This window comes from Taudactylus pleione, unplaced genomic scaffold, assembly GCF_031769625.1.
Source record: "Taudactylus pleione unplaced genomic scaffold, aTauple2 ptg000906l, whole genome shotgun sequence".
NCBI classification, from domain to species: domain Eukaryota; kingdom Metazoa; phylum Chordata; class Amphibia; order Anura; family Myobatrachidae; genus Taudactylus; species Taudactylus pleione.
The window spans coordinates 45,378-64,194 of NW_028285307.1; the positions used below are offsets into that span (position 1 = coordinate 45,378).

The following is an 18,817-nucleotide window of genomic DNA, read 5'->3' on the forward strand; positions in this document are numbered from 1 at the left end:
GAAGCCGGAGTTTGATTATATTACCGGTATATACGGCACTTTATTCGAGCTGGGATCAGGAAGGATGGCTGCCTGCTCTCAATATGGAGCAATTGTGTACTAGAGCAGCTCCTCTCATAACTGGAGCCCTGACTGGGCAGAACTCATTCCAATCTCCCACACAGTAATCATGAGTACCTATCCATGGCGTGTGTAATAGGAGCTATATCCGTCCAACACCGTAGGAATTGTACTGGTCTCCATGATCACTGTTATTAATTTGGTGATACTGTTGTTATAATATACTTTCAAACTTTGGTACGCAGTCATACTAGCAGCCATATTGGACCTTGATAAAGAGCTCTGATCTCTGTCAAGAGAATATTTTAATTCTGAATGCTCAGTCATTGAAGCAGTAGATTGTTGCTATATCAGTCACTTACCATCATTGTGTGATTAATATTTATAATGTATCAGTATTTTTCATATATTTTAGAATATAAAATTTTTATTTACATCATTTGGTGTCCTGAACTTTTATTTCCGCCACCTCTGGAAGGTTCAAGTGTATTATACACGTATCATTATATTATATAAGTATATATATATATATATATATATATATATATAGACCAATGAAAGATTAATCAGCACCACCTGGATATAGTCTATACACAGATGCAACAGACTTAATATTTAATAAAACTATCCCCTTTGGTACTGGGTGTCAGCTATAAGCAAGAGATATGGGCATAGCAGTGCTGTGCTGCTGTGGCATAGAAAGATATTAAACAGTGAACTTGATACACAGCGACAATAGTGCTAATTTAATAAATAAATAAATATATGCATGGTCTGTAAAATGTCAGTGCAAATAAATATAATTAAATAAATATGTATAAAGTGTCTGTGCAAGATTGGTTGTTCTAAAAATAACTCCTAAACCTAATTTAAAAGTGAATATTCCATTCAAGGATCAAACATAATTAATAACATACCCAATAATGATCCTTAAAACATGATAGTGAAAAGTGACTGTGCAATAATAAAGTGCTTATTAGATCTCCATATGTCAATGGCTTATGAAATCAAAAATAATTATATAGGAAGCGAACATTCAGTATAAAAAGGGGGGTACAAAGTTTATTAAACTAAAAAACAAAGAAAACACAAGGGATAAGGGACAAGGTCAATAATAAATTCATACATATAGTCTCCTAAAAATTCATAAATAATTTTTTTAAAAGCATTTTTTAAAAAGCAATAAATACTTTTTTTGCAAAGGGAAATTAAAGGAAAATAAGTAAGGATAAAGTGCCAAATGCTTATCTTATTTAAAATTTCCCGGCAAGTTCATATAGGGCAGGAGTGGAGCTTCCCAATGTGTTTCGTCCTTCACCTAGACTTCTTCAAGGGTAGTGTCTAGAAGTAAGAATCAAATCAGATAAATTAATAATCCTCAAGATGGAATTCTCGCTTATTTCTTTTGGACCCTGGTCGAGTATCTGAGTGGCAATCGACATACCCATTCCAGTTGTTCCTCTGTGCTTCTTCTTGCTCCGCCTTGTAACCTTAAAGGGGCGGAGCTTTATAATCTATTTTTGCACTCTCTACAGATCGTGATATTGGGACTATGTTTCCCAGCATGCAATCTAATGTTGATGCTCAGTCCGATCACGTGACCCTAAAGGGGCGGAGCTTTATAACCTACTTCAGTACTCAACATAGATTGTGATATTGGAACTACGTTTCCCAGCATGCAACCTAATGTTGACGCTTAGTCCGATCATGTGACTTCAAGGGGGCGGAGCTACCCTTCTAGTAACCAGTCGGCTCCTCGTTACTTCATCCCCATTGGTCAAATTTAAGGGCTCCTGTATTTAAACAGTGAGTCGTAGACTGCCGATACGGAGGAGGTGAACAAGCCCTCTGCCGGGCGAAACGCGCATCCTCACTACTATTCTCACATCGTTGGACTTTCCACCAGTGTACGGGCGTGACGTCTCAGAGAGCTTTATTGCGGAGATCTGGATGCAGGAGGCTTATTCTTAGATACTCACATTGACACAGCAGGACCTTTTGTGTCCTAGGATCTGTTCACACTAATCATTTATTGAATTATATGGGATCTCTCGATATCCTTTGCTGATTATAGCGCTAATAATACCCATATATGTGTGTACATATTTTAGAGATCATTTGTCAATTCTGACTAGACTCTTATATGTTCTGTCAAATCTGTCTCTGTTATACTCACACAATCACAGTTAATTGGTATATGTGATGACTGGCTATGATTTATTGTTTTATTCTCTCATGTGTATCTTACTTCAAAGCTAATCTATAGCTACACACTTTTTCAATTATCCCTCTCACTTTGGAGAGATATTAATAAACATCACTTATGATTATACTATCACTTTCTTTTTAATATACCAGTCAATATGTTTTATAAAAACCCTCTTTTCTGTGGGATTCAATTATGCTAATTGACTAATTGATATATGTGCAATAGAATCCCTTGGTCTAGAACTTGGTGTATATATGTTGTGAATTTTCACTAATGGGTTTCTTCTTTATCCAATTATCAATTCCTATGGACCTTTACTACTAAGCACACAATAATTTTCATAGAGACAGTGAGTTGGAATTTTTTAATGGTCTGAGTAGACATCGGTTGTGTAATTTTCATTTTATTAATTAGAAGCATCAGGTTGTGACAAATGTATGCTTTCATCTTTTTTGCATATTCAATACTGCCCCGACTTTGATTATGTTATTTCAGCTTACCACATGATATTAGAGCTCAATACAAGATACTCTGCCAGACCAACTTTATTTGTCCAGCATATAGCTTCAATATATACATAAATGTTCATGATTTACTTGAATGATGTGGATTTAGAAGCACATGATATTATCTGCAGATCAAGTCTGGCAATTTCATCTGATTGATTTATGTGATACAATTAAGGCTTGCTTGTGCATTACTTTTTTGTAAGCTGCAATTTACTATAAAATGGACTTTTAACAACATTAGTCCTACATATATTGCTTTGACCGGATAATATGCAATTTTCCCTAAATATTACTACAGCCATACAATACGTGATTGCCCAAACTCGTCTGATCTTGGAAGCAAAACTGTATTTGGCCTGGTCAGTACCTGGTAGGGTGACCCCCAGGGAATACCAGGTGCTGTTGTTCAAAATATACTTTTGGGAGTGATTTTGCATTAGGACAAGCAATATTCAACTTGATATTAATTTTATAATATACCCAATTTTTGAGTGTGTAATGAATTGTCAATTCGCCTTCAGACTTCGTTATGACTCATGAAGTCTGCCTCTCTAAGATGGATTTATACCATCTGAATATTTGAAACATAACAATAAGGTACATGATTAATATTTTATTGTTGGAAATAAATGTTATGTCTTAATTTAATTACTATTAATTATTAAGAGTGCCCCAGACAATAGCCATACTTGTTTCCTTTTTGTTGTTTTTAACTCCAAGAGGGATGCCTAGCAACGCCAATGCTCGGCCTGTCACATCATCGGGGGACCCATAGTTGCGTGGTGAAGGGTGTTAGAAAGTGTGTGGTAAGTGTGTGGTGTGCAATTATATATATATTTCAAATTAGCGCATCAGCTGTATTGAAGGGTATTGTAATTTGTGGTGAGCTTTCACAGGCTTTTTGGCTGAATTGCTACTACGATTCTTAATTTATTATCTCATTAGCGCCTGGTACTTGTTGTGTTTTTCTAATAATTAGAAAGTGAAAGGAAGAAGTGAATAAATAAAATATAGTGTGTGTAATGCCCTCACTCAACGTCTAAATATGTGAATGAATACAAATAAATTCAAAAATAATGTCTCATATAGCAGTACTGTATATTGACTTGTGTTTAATCAAAGTGCCATCATGTGCTACATACAACTGGGCAAAAAAGTATTTGGATAGCCACCGATTGTGCAAGTTGTTGCACTTTAAAAGATGAGAGAGGTCTGTAATTTGCATCATAGGTACACTTTAACTGTGAGAGACAGAATCAGAACAAAATATTCCGGAAATCACATTGTATGATTTTTAAACAATTTATTTGTATATTCTGGTAGAAAAGACATTTTGTCTGTTTATGTTTCCAAAATAACTTAATCTGTTGGATTGTTGAGTAGAAAACTGCTGAGTCTGCTACTCAGAAATCATTACACCAAACAAATGTTTGCAAACAAATGTTTCTTAATTGGGAGAAAGTGAGCCATCCCTCATGAAATCTCAAAAAAATTTCAACTGATTCAGGTACCAGGCCAAAACAGGTTAAACACACTCACACTTTTTACTTACCTTCTCTTTGGATGTGCTTGATCCTGATAGTACAGTAATATGTGGACGTACATATTCATCCAGCAATTCAGAAATACATGGATGTTTATATTACTTTCTTCACTGCAATTTAAGGTATATAGAAAATTATTGAGAATATAGATATTTGTTGTGTGAGGGGTAGAAGGCCACACCTGTTGAATGGACTTAGGCCTAGGGAGTATGAGGCCTTCCCTTTCCTCTCTAAATGTAGGCAAGTGTGTGTCTGATACAGCAGCCATTTTGCTTTATGTCTTAGCTGAAAACATGTTAAATGATGTATTAAAAAGTGTGTAAAGATTAGTGTTTTATTCCTCTGCAGGTGTGATTAACTGTGGAGATATGTATAGGTTGAACTACTATATAAACTGTTCTAGCAATAAGAATAATAGGTTTAAAATGTATAAGTTTTAACGTGCACAGAACAGCTGATAGTAGCACGTCTCAGTTTTTATATAAACATCAAGCTAAATGAGATTTGACTGCAATAAGTAGAAATGAAGGCTAAATGGGTGACCATGACAGTTTAACTCATGGGAACAATAAGATAATGCGGAAATATGTCAATATTATGTCTAAAGCACAGATGACCAATTAAGTTCTAGTACATACAAATATTAATTGGACTAATTGGAGGTACAATATAAACAGATTTAGGGTATAAATATGAGCAGAGAAAGAGGGAGGGGGGAGCAGTTGGAGAACAGAGGAAAGAACACAGAATGAGGGTCGGGGGTGCCGTTACGTATGTATGAAATATTGGCTGACTGCTGTCCTGTTATTCTGTGCTAGTTGTCACATGTTTCTTTTAGTAGTATTCCCTGCTGCTGTTGGTATAACCTTTATTTTTTTATTGTAAGTCTGCATTGGCAAAATATATGTATGATTAAGCTGTCTTTAAGTGAAAGCATTGTCGTTTATGGTAGAATTTGTATTTGTGTGGAATTATTTCAGGGCTCTCTGTTACAAGTAAGGATTGTAAGTAATCCAGAACTATCAGCGATATTAATCCCCTTCTATATATAGTAGTATACTTGTCTTGGTAAAACAAAAAACCCTGTGACTTGATCCCATATAGACATACTGTACAACACCATCACCAAAATGACAGTTCCCATATTGATCACTGTTTATAGGAGTCTATGAAGAAGCACTATTTGACTAAGTGCTGGACACTCTCAGCCAACCATTGGATGGTGCCAAAGAAGCTACCCTATGATTGGCTGAGAGCAACTGGCTTCCCTGTTATGAGTTCCTGCAGTGACGTTGAGCTTACAGATCCCACTTGCAAAGTTCGTCACCTTTCCCAGAACTACAATCATTAATTGGTACTCATGGCCACTAGGAATTCATCACTAAATAATGTAAGCTCTAAGATCACAGACATAAATTAAAACAGAACAGGAGAATATCAATACTGTATGTATGAAACAGCAAGCCAGATCCTCAGTATAGCACTAATATGCACTGAAGTGTATGTTTGCCAGTTTTCACAGATGCACTGTTAAATGTTTTGCTGGACAACTATTTCAAATAGCACAGTTTTATTAACAATAGAGAAATAATGACATATAACACGTTTTCTGAATGCACATTTAAATGTTTTGTACAGTAGATAAATTCTGAACAGTTTTTTTTTCCATTAGCACAAGTATTTTCTACAGTATAGAATTGATAGCAAATAACAGATTTTCTGCATGCACAGTTAATTGCCTTGTAGATAAATACCTATAAAGTTCTTTCAAACAGAATTGATGACAGATAATGGTTTTCCAGAACAGCACAGGTATTTTGCATAGCAGCAAGTGATTAAGTAGATCTTCCAAGTACACCAGATTAGTCACACTGTACTGAAATGCTAAACAGTTCTTTTCAAATGGCATACATATTTAGTATGTAGCAAGATAGTTAGCAGATCTTTAGAAGAATTCAGGTTAACTTCTCAATAGAGTAACAGCAGCATGTAACAGGCTGTCCGAATGACACTGCTAGATGAACTTCACTGAACAGTTCAGAACTGTACAATGTACAGTATGCATCAGGAGAAGATGAATGATTACAACCCAAAACAGAGTCAAGGGAGACCTATTAGGGCTGAACTTCCACTCAGCACCAGTCAATGAACCAACCAAGATTCTAGCCCCAGCTGCAGTGATCAGGAGTTAGAACGAACCACAGCATGATGAGACCTAGAGCTTGATTCAGAGAAGTACAGTAACCCAAAGTTAAGCACAAATCTCTAATGTTTAGGGTTCTGTGCAGGCACAGGACCCATACTACACATGTACAGAATAGCTCCTGCAATCTTGCTTACAGTTCCCTCATGATTGACATGCTGGACTGGGGGTTGGAGGGGTTGGAGCGGGGGGGGGGGGGTCGTTTACCAGGGAGAAAAGACCAAGGTCTATTTCAGTGGATATAGATTTTCCTGATCTTACAGGTGATAAGGTACAATCTAGGCTAAGGTATTCTTCTGCGTTTCTGTGCAGCTGTGCAATGTCATCCATCTCTGAATCAGGCCCCTAGTCTGCAAATATGACTGATTGCCAGGAGACTGACTGAAGCTCACAGAACTAAACTGACTATGAATCTTCAGGCTAGTGAGTCTAGCCTGAGCAGGTCTGAGTTACATAAGAACATGCACACATCCATGAGATCCGTGCATGTCTCTGTGAGTTATAAAAACAAAACATCTAAAAAAAATGTGCCTGCCTCCGCCCAGCCGGACCTGGTTGTGGAAATACAGGCGACAAAATTAGTAGAGCTCTCCTGTATTTTACATAACCAGCACCAGACTTTTTCTAGCGAGGGTGTAAATGCACAGTCACGGAAACCCTTTCACCAGACCCCATTGCCAAAGCATTAAACTTGACCGCTAGCCAGGCAGTCCAGGCCGGGGATCTCTGGGGAGGTGGGACAAACCAATAGAGGGGCAACCAAGTTCAGGACACACCAGTCTGGGCTGATAGCCAGGGGTTATACCCAGCACCCCTGGCTGGTGGGTGTCCGGTTGTGGTAAAGTGTAGTGTAAAAAAATATTTGATAATATTGTCTTTTGCTGGAGAACTACAGGTCCCAGCAACCCTCCCCTTCATGCTGGTACTCACCAAACCACAAGTTCCAGTATGTGCAACATTAAGGGTCTGCTGATACCTGTAGTTCACCTGCAGCAGAAATATTAAAATAACCACAATACACACAAACTGTGAAAATAAAGTGTTGTTAAAGCATACATGCACACTCACCCTCACATTCACTCATACTCACCTACAGTGCATGTAGCCATTCATGTCCCCTTGTCCAGAAGAATCCATTACCAAATTTCCCCTCTCACCTATGCTTTTTTTTTAAATTGAGTAAATTTTTATTGGTTTATAGAAATACATTAACAAATAACCAAACAAAATAAATAATAAAAAATATATAATAAAAAAATAAAAATAATAATAATAACATATATATATATATATATATACATATACATACATACACACACATACATACATACATACATACATACACACATATACACATAAATACATAATCAAATAACAGTATCTGGAATATAAAACCTAGATCTACAAACTGCATCCCAGATCCATTGCTTATAAAAAATATAATATTAATGTGTATACCAAAACAATAAACATAGAGAATATATACATATATATATATATATATACATACACATATACATATATTTATACACATAAAACATATATATAAAAAAAAAATACCACACTATACAAATATTGGAATATTGTCAAAAATAACACCTGAAAAATTGGCAAACTCAACTAGATCCCAATAAATTCTCAACTTATCACACAGCACATTACCTCCGACAAAGTAATAATCTACCTCATTATCATAACAATAATATACCGGTCAATCATTAGGCAGTGCACGGGCATAACAGGATTTAAGCCAACTGCTCCTGATACGTTAATACTTCTTCTCAGCTTTGCGACAAATAAACATGTTTTTCATGTTCAACAGTGGTACGGACCAAGGACAGCCAAGCATTATAATCTGGTCCTGTAGCAGCCATCCACGACCGAGCCACACATACCTTAGCTAGTGTACACATATTGACAATGTATTGTTTAAGATATCTGTCCACTACCTCATCATCCATAGAGCCTAAACAGCACGTCAATGGCGTAGCTAAAGTGGGAGCAATACCTGTATTGGACAAAACTCTCAGAACCTTATTCCAAAAAGTGCTAACCACCGGACAATCCCATAGAAGGTGCCAGAAAGTACTGCTACTAATTTTACAATTAGGGCATATGTCAGATGCTCTCCCCCCAAATTTTAGCAAACGAACAGGAGTTAAATAGGTATGGTGTAGAATAAACAGTTGAATCTGTTGAAATCTTATAGAATTCGTGGAAATACGTGGAGCTTCTAGAGCATTATCCCATTCCGTATCACTTATAAGGCCAATATCTCTCTCCCACTTTGATCTAAGATGTGGTAAACTATCCTTATGATAAGAAGACAATATATAGGAGTATAAGTAAGAAAGCATCTTCCGGGGACCTAAAGATAAAAGGAATGACTTCAATGGGGATATTTGAATTAGAGGAGGGCCATCTGAAAATTGAGCAGAGAGAGCATGCCGTAATTGTAAATATCTATAGAAATATGATTGAGGGAGATGATGAGCTTCTTGGAGTTGTGCAAAAGATTTAAGAATTGAAGTGTCATATAAATTACCCAATGTAGTTACACCGTTAGAACCCCATGTCACCTCAAGCTGTAAAGAGGCCAGTTCAGGTAATATACGATAACTACATAGAGAAGTGTCTGGATCTAATCCCGTAAACTGTAGAATACTGGATACCAATTTCCATATCTTAATAGCTTGCATCAACAGGGGAGGGCCTTTCTGTATAATTCTACACACAAGCAAGACCTGCAATGGTGTAAAGTTAGGGAAAATCTGAGAAACCAACAAAACGTGCAGGGCATTAAGGGAGTCATCTTGAAGCCATTACCGTATATGTGCCACCTGCGCCGCATAATAACAAAACTTGAAATTTGGAAGAGCCAAACCTCCCCCAGACCTAGATCGGGTCAGAGCTGCCAGTTGAATACGTGGTCGACGATTCACACAGACCAATGAAGAAAGAAGACTATTCAAACGCCTAAACAATGTATCTGTAATAAAAACAGGAGAATGCTGCAAAACGTACACAAATTTTGGCTGCACCACCATCTATATTAAGTTAATTCTACCAGTAACGGTAAGAGGGAGCCGGCCCCAGGACTGAAGTTTGCCCTTTAAGTAGACAACAGGGGCTCAACATTCAATACTATATAGTCCTTTGGGGAATTAGTTATCCAGATACCTAAATATTTAAATTTATTTACCCAACAGAGAGGGATAGTGACAATGGGAACAGTCGGATACAACCCCCTAAGAGGAAGTATAGATGATTTGTCCCAGTTTATCTTAATACCAGAAAAAATTCCAAATTGTTCTATGACTTGAAGAACCACAGGCATAGCTGTTACATAGTCAGACAAAAAAAGTAATAACTCATCTGCATATAAGGAAACTTTGTCCATTCTATTACCCAATTGTAGACCTATAATATCAGGGTGAGAACGTATAATACAGGCTAACGGCTCAATAGCCAATGCAAACAGGGTTGGGGACAAGGGGCAACCCTGTCTTGTGCCCCGAGACAGGGGGAAGGAAGGGGAGATAAACCCATTCACTGACACCCTGGCAGTAGGGTTCGCATACATAAGCTTTACCCATTTCAAGAACACCGGCCCAAACTCAAAACATAACATGACCTCCAACAAAAAGGGCCACTCCACAGAGTCAAATGCTTTTGCAGCATCTAATGACACAATAACAAAGGACGATTCCACGCCATGGGAGGCTTGTAAGTGAGTGTGCAGCCTTCTAATGTTCTCCAACGCCGACTTGCCTAGCATAAATCCTGATTGGTCTGGGTGAACAATTGAAGTAATAACAGTGTTTAGCCAAATAGAAAGGATCTTAGCCAAAATTTTGGCATCTGTGGGAATTAGAGAAATTGGCCTATAGGAATCAGGGTATCTAGGGTCCTTCCCGGGTTTAGGGAGCACAACAATTATGGCTTCAGACATAGATGGAGAGAACAAATTCTCTTCATAGAGCCCATTAAACAGATCTAAAAGTCTTGGAACAAAGATACGAGCATGTTTTTTATATATCTCTATGGGAATCCCATCAGATCTGAGTGCCTTGTTACTGGGAAAGGAACTAATCGCAGCATCTACCTCCTCCAGGGTCAACGGGGCATCTAAATATGCCTGAGCCTCGGATGACAATTTTGGAAGCCTAGCAGAAGCAACATAAAATGACAAAGCATTCATGTCCTCAGTCAACTGTGTTTGATATAAGTTTTTATAAAATAAACTAAAAACCTCTGCAATATCTTGTGTAGATGTGACCATAGAACCCTCAGGCCCAATTAGTTCCGAGGCAACAGCAGAAGGACAATCAGCTTGAACAAAGTGTGCCAAAAAACTACCAGTTCTGTCAGCCTGCATATAATATAAATGAGAACGGAATAACAGTCTACGGTTCATTCTATCTGTCAAATGATCAGTCCACTCTGTCTGTGCAGTCAACCATTTTAAACGTGAAGATTCCAACCTGTCCCCCAAGTAATCCAACTCAAGATTTCTACAGGCCATCTCCAAAACACGTTCCTTTTCCCTATAAAATGTTTTTAATTCTGCTACCCTTTTGATCAGAGACCCACGTAAATAGGCCTTGAAGGCATCCCAAACATTAGCTACAGAGGCAGATCCCACATTGTCAGTGAAATAGCCATCCCACATAACTTCCAGCTCTGAACCTGCACCCATTTGAAGAAGCCAAGAGGGGTGTAGTTTCCATAAACGGAGACCTCTAGGACTACACATATTCAATTCTACTAGAAGTGGGGAGTGATCTGAGATTCCTCTGGCTTTATATTCAATGTTAGTTATATTAGGTACAATAGATGGGGCCACCAAGGCCAAATCCAATCATCTAGAGAAAGAGTGATGTGCGGAGGAAAAACAGGAGAATTGTTGTACTCCAGTGTGTTTAACTCGCCACGCATCAACCCATCCCAAGTCAGTTACAAACTTAGCAAAGCCCTCACCACCTTTAGAAAGAGAACTTGAAGACTCATGCCACTTATCCATAGACTGTTCCATTATATTATTGAAGTCTCCCAAACAGAGCACTGGCATATCTGGAGAACGGGCCACAAATTCAGCAGCTTTTTTTAAAACGTCATATGAAAAAGGAGGGGGGGGGGGATGTACACTGCTAACAATAAAATGGGCTTAGAATACAGTACACAATGCAGAAACACATATCTGCCATAAGGGTCAGTTTGGACCGCAGTAAAAGAAAAAGGGACAGATTTATTAATAAGAATGGAGACACCCCTGGACGATGAAGTATGTGAGGAGTGATAAGCCCATCCCACCCATGGTCTTTTTAGAGCTAGTACCTTACTCCCAACCAAATGCGTCTCCATTAGACAAGAAATATCAGGGCCATATTGCTTAATCATTTTAAAGACCAAAGAGCTCTTTAAACGATCATTAATCCCCCGGACATTCCATGTTAAAAGTTTCACCATTGTAATACATTGAACTATAAAGCATAATTGAAGTTACCTTAAAAATAGTGTGGTAAAGAAAAAATAAAAAAAAAACATTTGTAAGAAAAAGACTGGACAACCCATCCAAAACCACCCCCACCCTGTATACCCACCCGAACTTAGGCATACTTAAACCCAAAACTAAACTAAACTACACTAAAACCCACAGGATACAACTACTCAATCCTTATAGGTGTAAAAGGCACTGGAATAAAAATAACCACCAATGCAACGGAACTCTCCGGCCATATTTTGACCAAAATATCAACATAAACAGCAAAAGAAAAAGAAAAATCCTACCAGAGAAAAAAAAAAAGAAATATACCCAGTAAGGGGAGCAGGACATAGAACAATATCCAACCAATATCACAACATAAATACTATTATAGAAATATAAATATTGGAATATCAGAAAAAGGCCTATTTAATGTCGTTATGACACTAGCAATTTCTGGCCATAAACAAATATAATCAGCAAATGCAATCAGTACAGTCATTCCGGTGCCATTTGCCTGTTCCCAGGAGATCTCTGGTCCAGCCACGCCGCAGCCTCCCGTTGTGTAGAGAAAAATTTTGAATCTCCATCTGCTACCACTCACAACTTAGATGGAAAAATCATAGCGTACAAAAGATTTAAATCCCAGAGACGACGCTTTATTGGACGGAATTTAGCTCTGTCTTTTTGGATATCCATTGCGAAATCAGGAAACATAGAAATTTTCACACTGTTGCATTCCAGTGACCCTTTAACTTGAGCCAATCGAAGCACAGTATCACGGTCCTGGTAATGAAGAAATTTGGCTATAAATGTGCGCGGTGGAGCGCCAGGCGGCAGGGGATGGGTAGGGATCCGATGCGCTTTCTCCACAGCAAATTGGTTAGTAAATGAGTCTCTGCCATATGTATCCCCCAACCACTTCTCAAGGAATGTTTCAGGTGAAGACCCCTCCTCTCTTTCCCGGAGACCAACGAACCGCACGTTGTTGTGGCGCAGTCTGCCCTCCATATCGGAAATTTTATGCTGCATTGCGGACATTTGGGATGTCAGGGAGGCCACTTGAGCCTGTAGTGGGGTCTGGGAATCTTCCAGATTAGATAGACGTGTTTCTGCCTCCCCGACTCTTTCGCGGACCTGCTGGAGACCTTGATGAAGAGAAGATATATCGGATTGAACTTTTCTCAATCTTATCTGCCAATTTAGTCTCGCAGGAGGTAACTGCTTCCAGCACTTGTTGCAGCGTAACTTCTGATGATGAATCTGACCCAGATGCAGCAGGGGGAGGTGGGGTCACAGACTTGGATGTACCCTAGGGATCACAACACACTGGGGGCACAGGAGTGGAGGAATGGGCAAAGCTTTCCAGTTTTACAGCAGCAGCAGCATGACCTGTTTTCCCATAGTATTAATATAATGTAGGAGAATAATGTAGGAGACAAGTTATAATATATAAATGCACAGGTAGTGACACAGCAGCAGCAACAGGCAGAGATCCCTCCAAACTTAGAAATCACTCACAGGAAAAGAAGTGCTGCTGAGTCCCACAGTTGCAGAGCTGACAGTTCTCCACACAGTGCAGGGAGAAATAGTGATGTCTGGCAGAACTCCGGCAGTATCAGACTCAGAGACAACCTCTCTGACCCTGACTCTAAACACAAGCCAGGCAGGAGAAGCAGACCAGAAGCTCCCAGCAAAGCCCCCTTGTCAGGCACAGACAGGCTGTGTAATACAGAAGCCAACAGGAGAGGAGAGGCCTGAGTGCAGCTCTGGAATCACAGGATCTGGAGATAGGCAGGCCCAGGGAATGCAATGGAGGCCCTCAAGAGCCACTCTCCTCACTCCACACAGCTCCAACCAAGTCAGCAGGTTCCTGGCAAGGTATGTGAGAGACAGCAGGGTAGTAACGTTGATATAGGGGTCTCAGGAGGGGTAAGCAGGATTATCAGCTGGAGAGCTCAGAGTCCCTGTGTCCTACACTATTGCTGCCATGGCCACGCCCCTTCCACTCTCACCTATTCTAAGTGTAGATCACGTCCTCTTCGGTTCATGTAGGTATCCACATGGTAAAAAAAATTGGCTTGCGACACCATCTTAGACAGGAGTAAGGGTATGTGTTTACACATACTCTTCCTCTGTGTGAATGACCAGACCCACATGAGTCTTTCATTGTAGGAGCTACCAGCCAATCAGCTGGCACCTCCGTAGTAGCATTCTCACTGATAGGCTGTGTGCACACAGCCTATCTCACACTTTCCCCCATAGGTGGGCAGCTCCTATGGAGGCACACGCTAATTGGCGGGTGGCTCCTGTGAGAACTATACTCATGTGGGTCCCTGTCATTAAATGACCTCTTTTGCATAACATTTTTTCCCTCTCACATCCCGCTGCCCACCTGCTTTTCCCTTACATGCCCCTCTGCCCACCTTTTATCACATATTCCCCTATGCCTAACAGCTTTCTTCACATACTCTTCTGTCTGCCAGTTCTTCCGTTACATGCCACCCATTGGCTGCTATCATTTTTCTCACATGCCACCACCTGCCTCCTACTACAAACCATGGCCCACTGCCCACCAACTTTTCCCTCATATGCCCTTCTGCCAATAAGTTTTCTCCTCACATGATTTTCTGCTGGCCAGGTTTACTTACATATACATGACACTCACCCACTGCCAACTATAATTTCTCTCACATATGCCCATCTGCCTCACATTTATACTTTGGATGCCCATTTGACCACCAGTTTTATCACATGCTCTTCTGCATCCCAGTTTTTCTATTACATGTCTCTATGCCCACCAGTGTGCCTACTGCTGCTCTATCATCTTCAATTACTATACACTTCAGTCTCAGCCTTAATTAGCTGACCTCACTGTCTGCTGACCCAATAATTTAACTCTTAAGCCAGGTACACACTAGAAGATGTGTAGTTTACCCGACATCTTAAGCGATGGAGCCGGCAATGGCAAGCTCATACAAATTTGCTAAAGAGAGTGACAGTGGGGACCATGATGCATTCAGCAGCTTGGCCCTTGTTAGTAATATTCCCCATTGGACCTGCATGCAAGGCCGTCAGAGGATATTGATGATGATGCACGGGAGCGCACATTGTAAGCAAGTTAGCGGGTACACACCAGATGATGGACCTGATATGTGACTCTGATCTGCTGGATTGGAAAAAATATTGTCTAGTGTCTACCAGCATTAGGGAATTAGCCCAATCAATTAACAGGTGTGATGTTCCTGCTTGGGCTGGGGGGTAAAATAGATGCACACAGAAGAACAACCTAGGTAGATAAATAAAGGGCCTGTTAAGTTCGAGTATGCAGAAAAGGTCCTTCTTAATTGCATGCATACCCTTAACAGGCAGAGGCATTTAAGGGGCAGTGCAGGGGTGTGGGCGGCCAGCATTCCCAGAAAGATGGCATGTCTGCCCCATTATTTGGGAGTGGTCAACCCAGGGACTGCTTGGATATAAGCAGTCTACTGAGCTTGCAGGCCGGCAAGCCCGAGTAAGCTGAGGCTTACTCAGGTGGCCGGCCACCCAGTGCCTTCCACCATGATGATCATTGATGCTAAAGTGGAATTGCAATTATTTCATGCAGAGGTGTAGCGTGTAGCCATGGCATCTGGACCATGTTCAGAGAAAGATGTGATATGTTACTTTTGAGATATAGTAGTGTCCATGTTACATAAAAATAATGAGAAAAAATATGTTTAAGTTTAAAAATCTAAATTTTATTTATGTACATGGGGAGGAGGCAGACATCAGAATGAACTCGTCAGCTACATAGACAGGGATACACACAAATATCAAAGGGGATCAGAGGCATACATACATACTGGCAGAGGCACACAGGTACTGGCAGAGGCACACTTACGTACTGGCAGAGGCACACATAGGTACTGGCAGAGACACACATAGGTACTGGCAGAGACACACATAGGTACTGGCAGAGGCACACATAGGTACTGGCAGAGGCACACAGGTACTGGCATAGGCATACATTTGTACTGGCAGAGGCACACAGGTACTGGCAGAGGCAAACATAGGTACTGGCAGAGACACACATAGATCCTGGCAGAGGCACACATAGGTACTGGCTGAGGCACACAGGAATACTGGCAGAGGCACACAGGTACTGGCAGAGGGACACAGGTACTGGCAAAGACACACTTAGGTACTGGCAGAGGCACTCATCAGTAGGAGGGAAGGCAAATATGGCACATATGGGTAGGAGCAGAGGCATACATAGGTACTGCCAGAGGCACACATAGATAGGGGCAGAGTCACAAATGGGTAGGAGCAGAGGCACACATAGATAGGAGCAGAGGCACACATAGATAGGAGCAGAGGCACACACTGATAGGGAATGAGGCACACATGGGTAGGAGCAGTTGGAAACAAGTGCATTGACCAAATTGATAAGGGGTAAAACTAAAGACATTAAGAGACATTGAGTGAGACACACAGGGGAGGGGGGACAGTGAGATTCAGATGCATGTGAGACAGACAAACATGTAGTGAAAGAGTCCAGTATGGTCTAAAACACTCTTAGCAAATGGGGCATGCTCTATTCTGGCTCATAGCAGTTCTCACACAGAAGGGTAAATTTACTAAGAATCATGTTTGAAGTTGAATTGTAATTGCTGGACATTGCCATAAACATCTTATGATCAAAAACTTAATTTTACTAATCAGCATATTTGAGTGTCTAATTTCATTAGATTGTGATACCCAGCGATTTCTGTCGCATGTGATTTGCATCATGTTCAGTTGTATTATTACATTTTCGACAGAAGTCACAAACCAAGCCATTCTGCAATCCCTGCCCTGTGTGATTTGTGTCAAGTTCAGTTGTGTTGTTACATTTTTATTTTAAATAGCAGACTGCAATCCGGTATGAAAGATTTCTCAAATTATGTTAACTATGATTCCTATTGTTTGAATGCATCACATGCAACTGAGTCATCTCAACTCCCTTATAAAACCTACCCAAACCATTTAAACACATGCAGTGTGGTGGTTTAACTTGGAAAAAGTGTGCATTTGTGCTGGAAAGGATAAATATTTAGAATCTAATTAGATTGGTCAGTGATTTTCCTAGTTGTTTTTTATTAATCTGTTAGTTTTTCACTTGTAACATACAAGCAGATTTTTGGAGAAGGTAAAACTACCAATGTGGTGTAATATACTAACAGTTGAAATAGTTGTTGATCATTGATTGCCTCACCTACCTCCCACTTTCTGTGCACACAGCACATCATTCAGACCCACTCGCAAGTGCTTGAGCACTCACAAGCGGGTTAATGTTTGGCTCTGTGCACGCGCAGCACCCGCACTGCGAGTGCACAAGCCCTGGAGCGAGAGAGAAATTATCTCGCTCTGTGGCTCACTACAAAAGGGGCGGCTGTCGATGTTGATCGACAGCTCGACCCATTTTGTAGGCGTGGTGTGGAGGTGGCTTCACAAATGGAGGCATTGCCAAGTGAACGCTTGCCGTTTGTGGGGGCCCCACTGACATCACCAGTGATGTCAGTGGGAGAGCTTCCAGCTCTTTTAGAGCTGAAAGCTCTTTGGGGCTTGCTGCAGATGACAACTTACCACAAGGGTCTCGTTGCAAGCCCCGTTGGTTGCGATGGTCTTGACCATCGTGATCATCATTCTGGCTGCTCATTAAAGCTGTGGGTGGTAACCCTCAGCCTATCGAGTAGCCAGGAGGCCGGATAATTTTTTAGAGGTGGCTGCCCTCATTTAGAGTGAGCGCTCGCATTTTAAGAGGAGCTGTGAATGAGGTCCACAGTCTCCAAATGTAACAAATACCTCTGCCAGCTCACTTTTTATGGCATAATCTGGTGGGGGGTGTTGTTCTAAAACCAGATTATGCCATAGACAGCAGCAAAGCATAGTCTGATATTTTAGGTGGTAAAAAAAGCAAAATCAAACAGACTTGTCAAGGAACCTAAGCCAAAATTTTAATAGCTACAAATTTTGTTCTATAATTGATGTAGTGATCTTATGTGCATCATTATATTTATGCTTAGCAGGATTATCCAGAGGTGAGAAATGATTCAAAAACCAGGAGAAACAGCCATAGCCTAAATCAACTATAAAGGCAAAAAAAAATTGTAGTTGAAGATTCTTATAATATTTAGAGGTGAATATTGCAGAGGGAACCACAGGAATTTGCACTTACCCAGCAGCCACCATTCCAACATTTGTTCCACCTCAAACTTCTCATATAAGGTTTACTAACTAAGGGTAAAGGCACCTTGCCATGATAACCCAGTGCAACGTTCATTGTTTTTTGTTTTGCATCACACACCACCTGCACATTGGTAGAACAGGAATATGCCAATTGAAATAGATATATAGATATGTGCCCTATTTCAAGGTTGTTTCATGCCAATGTTTTCTGCCTAAAGCAGCCAGGACACTAGACATACCTTAGATGCTATATAAAGCTAACCTGACTTCATGTCACTGTGACTCCTGAATAGGAATGCAAATTCAGGTGTAGAAGAAGGCTATGCATGCAGCTAGGATGTGGGCTAAGTAGCTCAAATAGAAGACTTGGGAAATATCAACCACCTGGCCCGTGTCTCACAAAGTCAAAGTGGCAAAGAAGTGCAGAACAGCCAGTAGCTTGTGAAGGTCTGATATGGCTTGTGACCATGCAGTGCCTGTCTCAAGCTGAGTTTTAATGAGGTCATACAGGATCATTAAGTTGTGGCTGGTGAAACATAACATCTGTCATTAGAGACTGCATTGAGGTTTAACCATCCATCAGAAGAACCTAGGTCT

General features: G+C 40.3%; 1 protein-coding gene and 1 pseudogene across 1 annotated transcript in view; both read left to right on the forward strand.

Moving 5' to 3' along the window:
- Positions 1-18,817, forward strand: part of LOC148473840 (peptidylaminoacyl-L/D-isomerase-like) — a 97,970-nt gene that overhangs the window by 15,337 nt on the left and 63,816 nt on the right. The window lies entirely within an intron of this gene.
- On the forward strand, positions 3,069-3,186 carry LOC148473841 (5S ribosomal RNA; annotated as a pseudogene).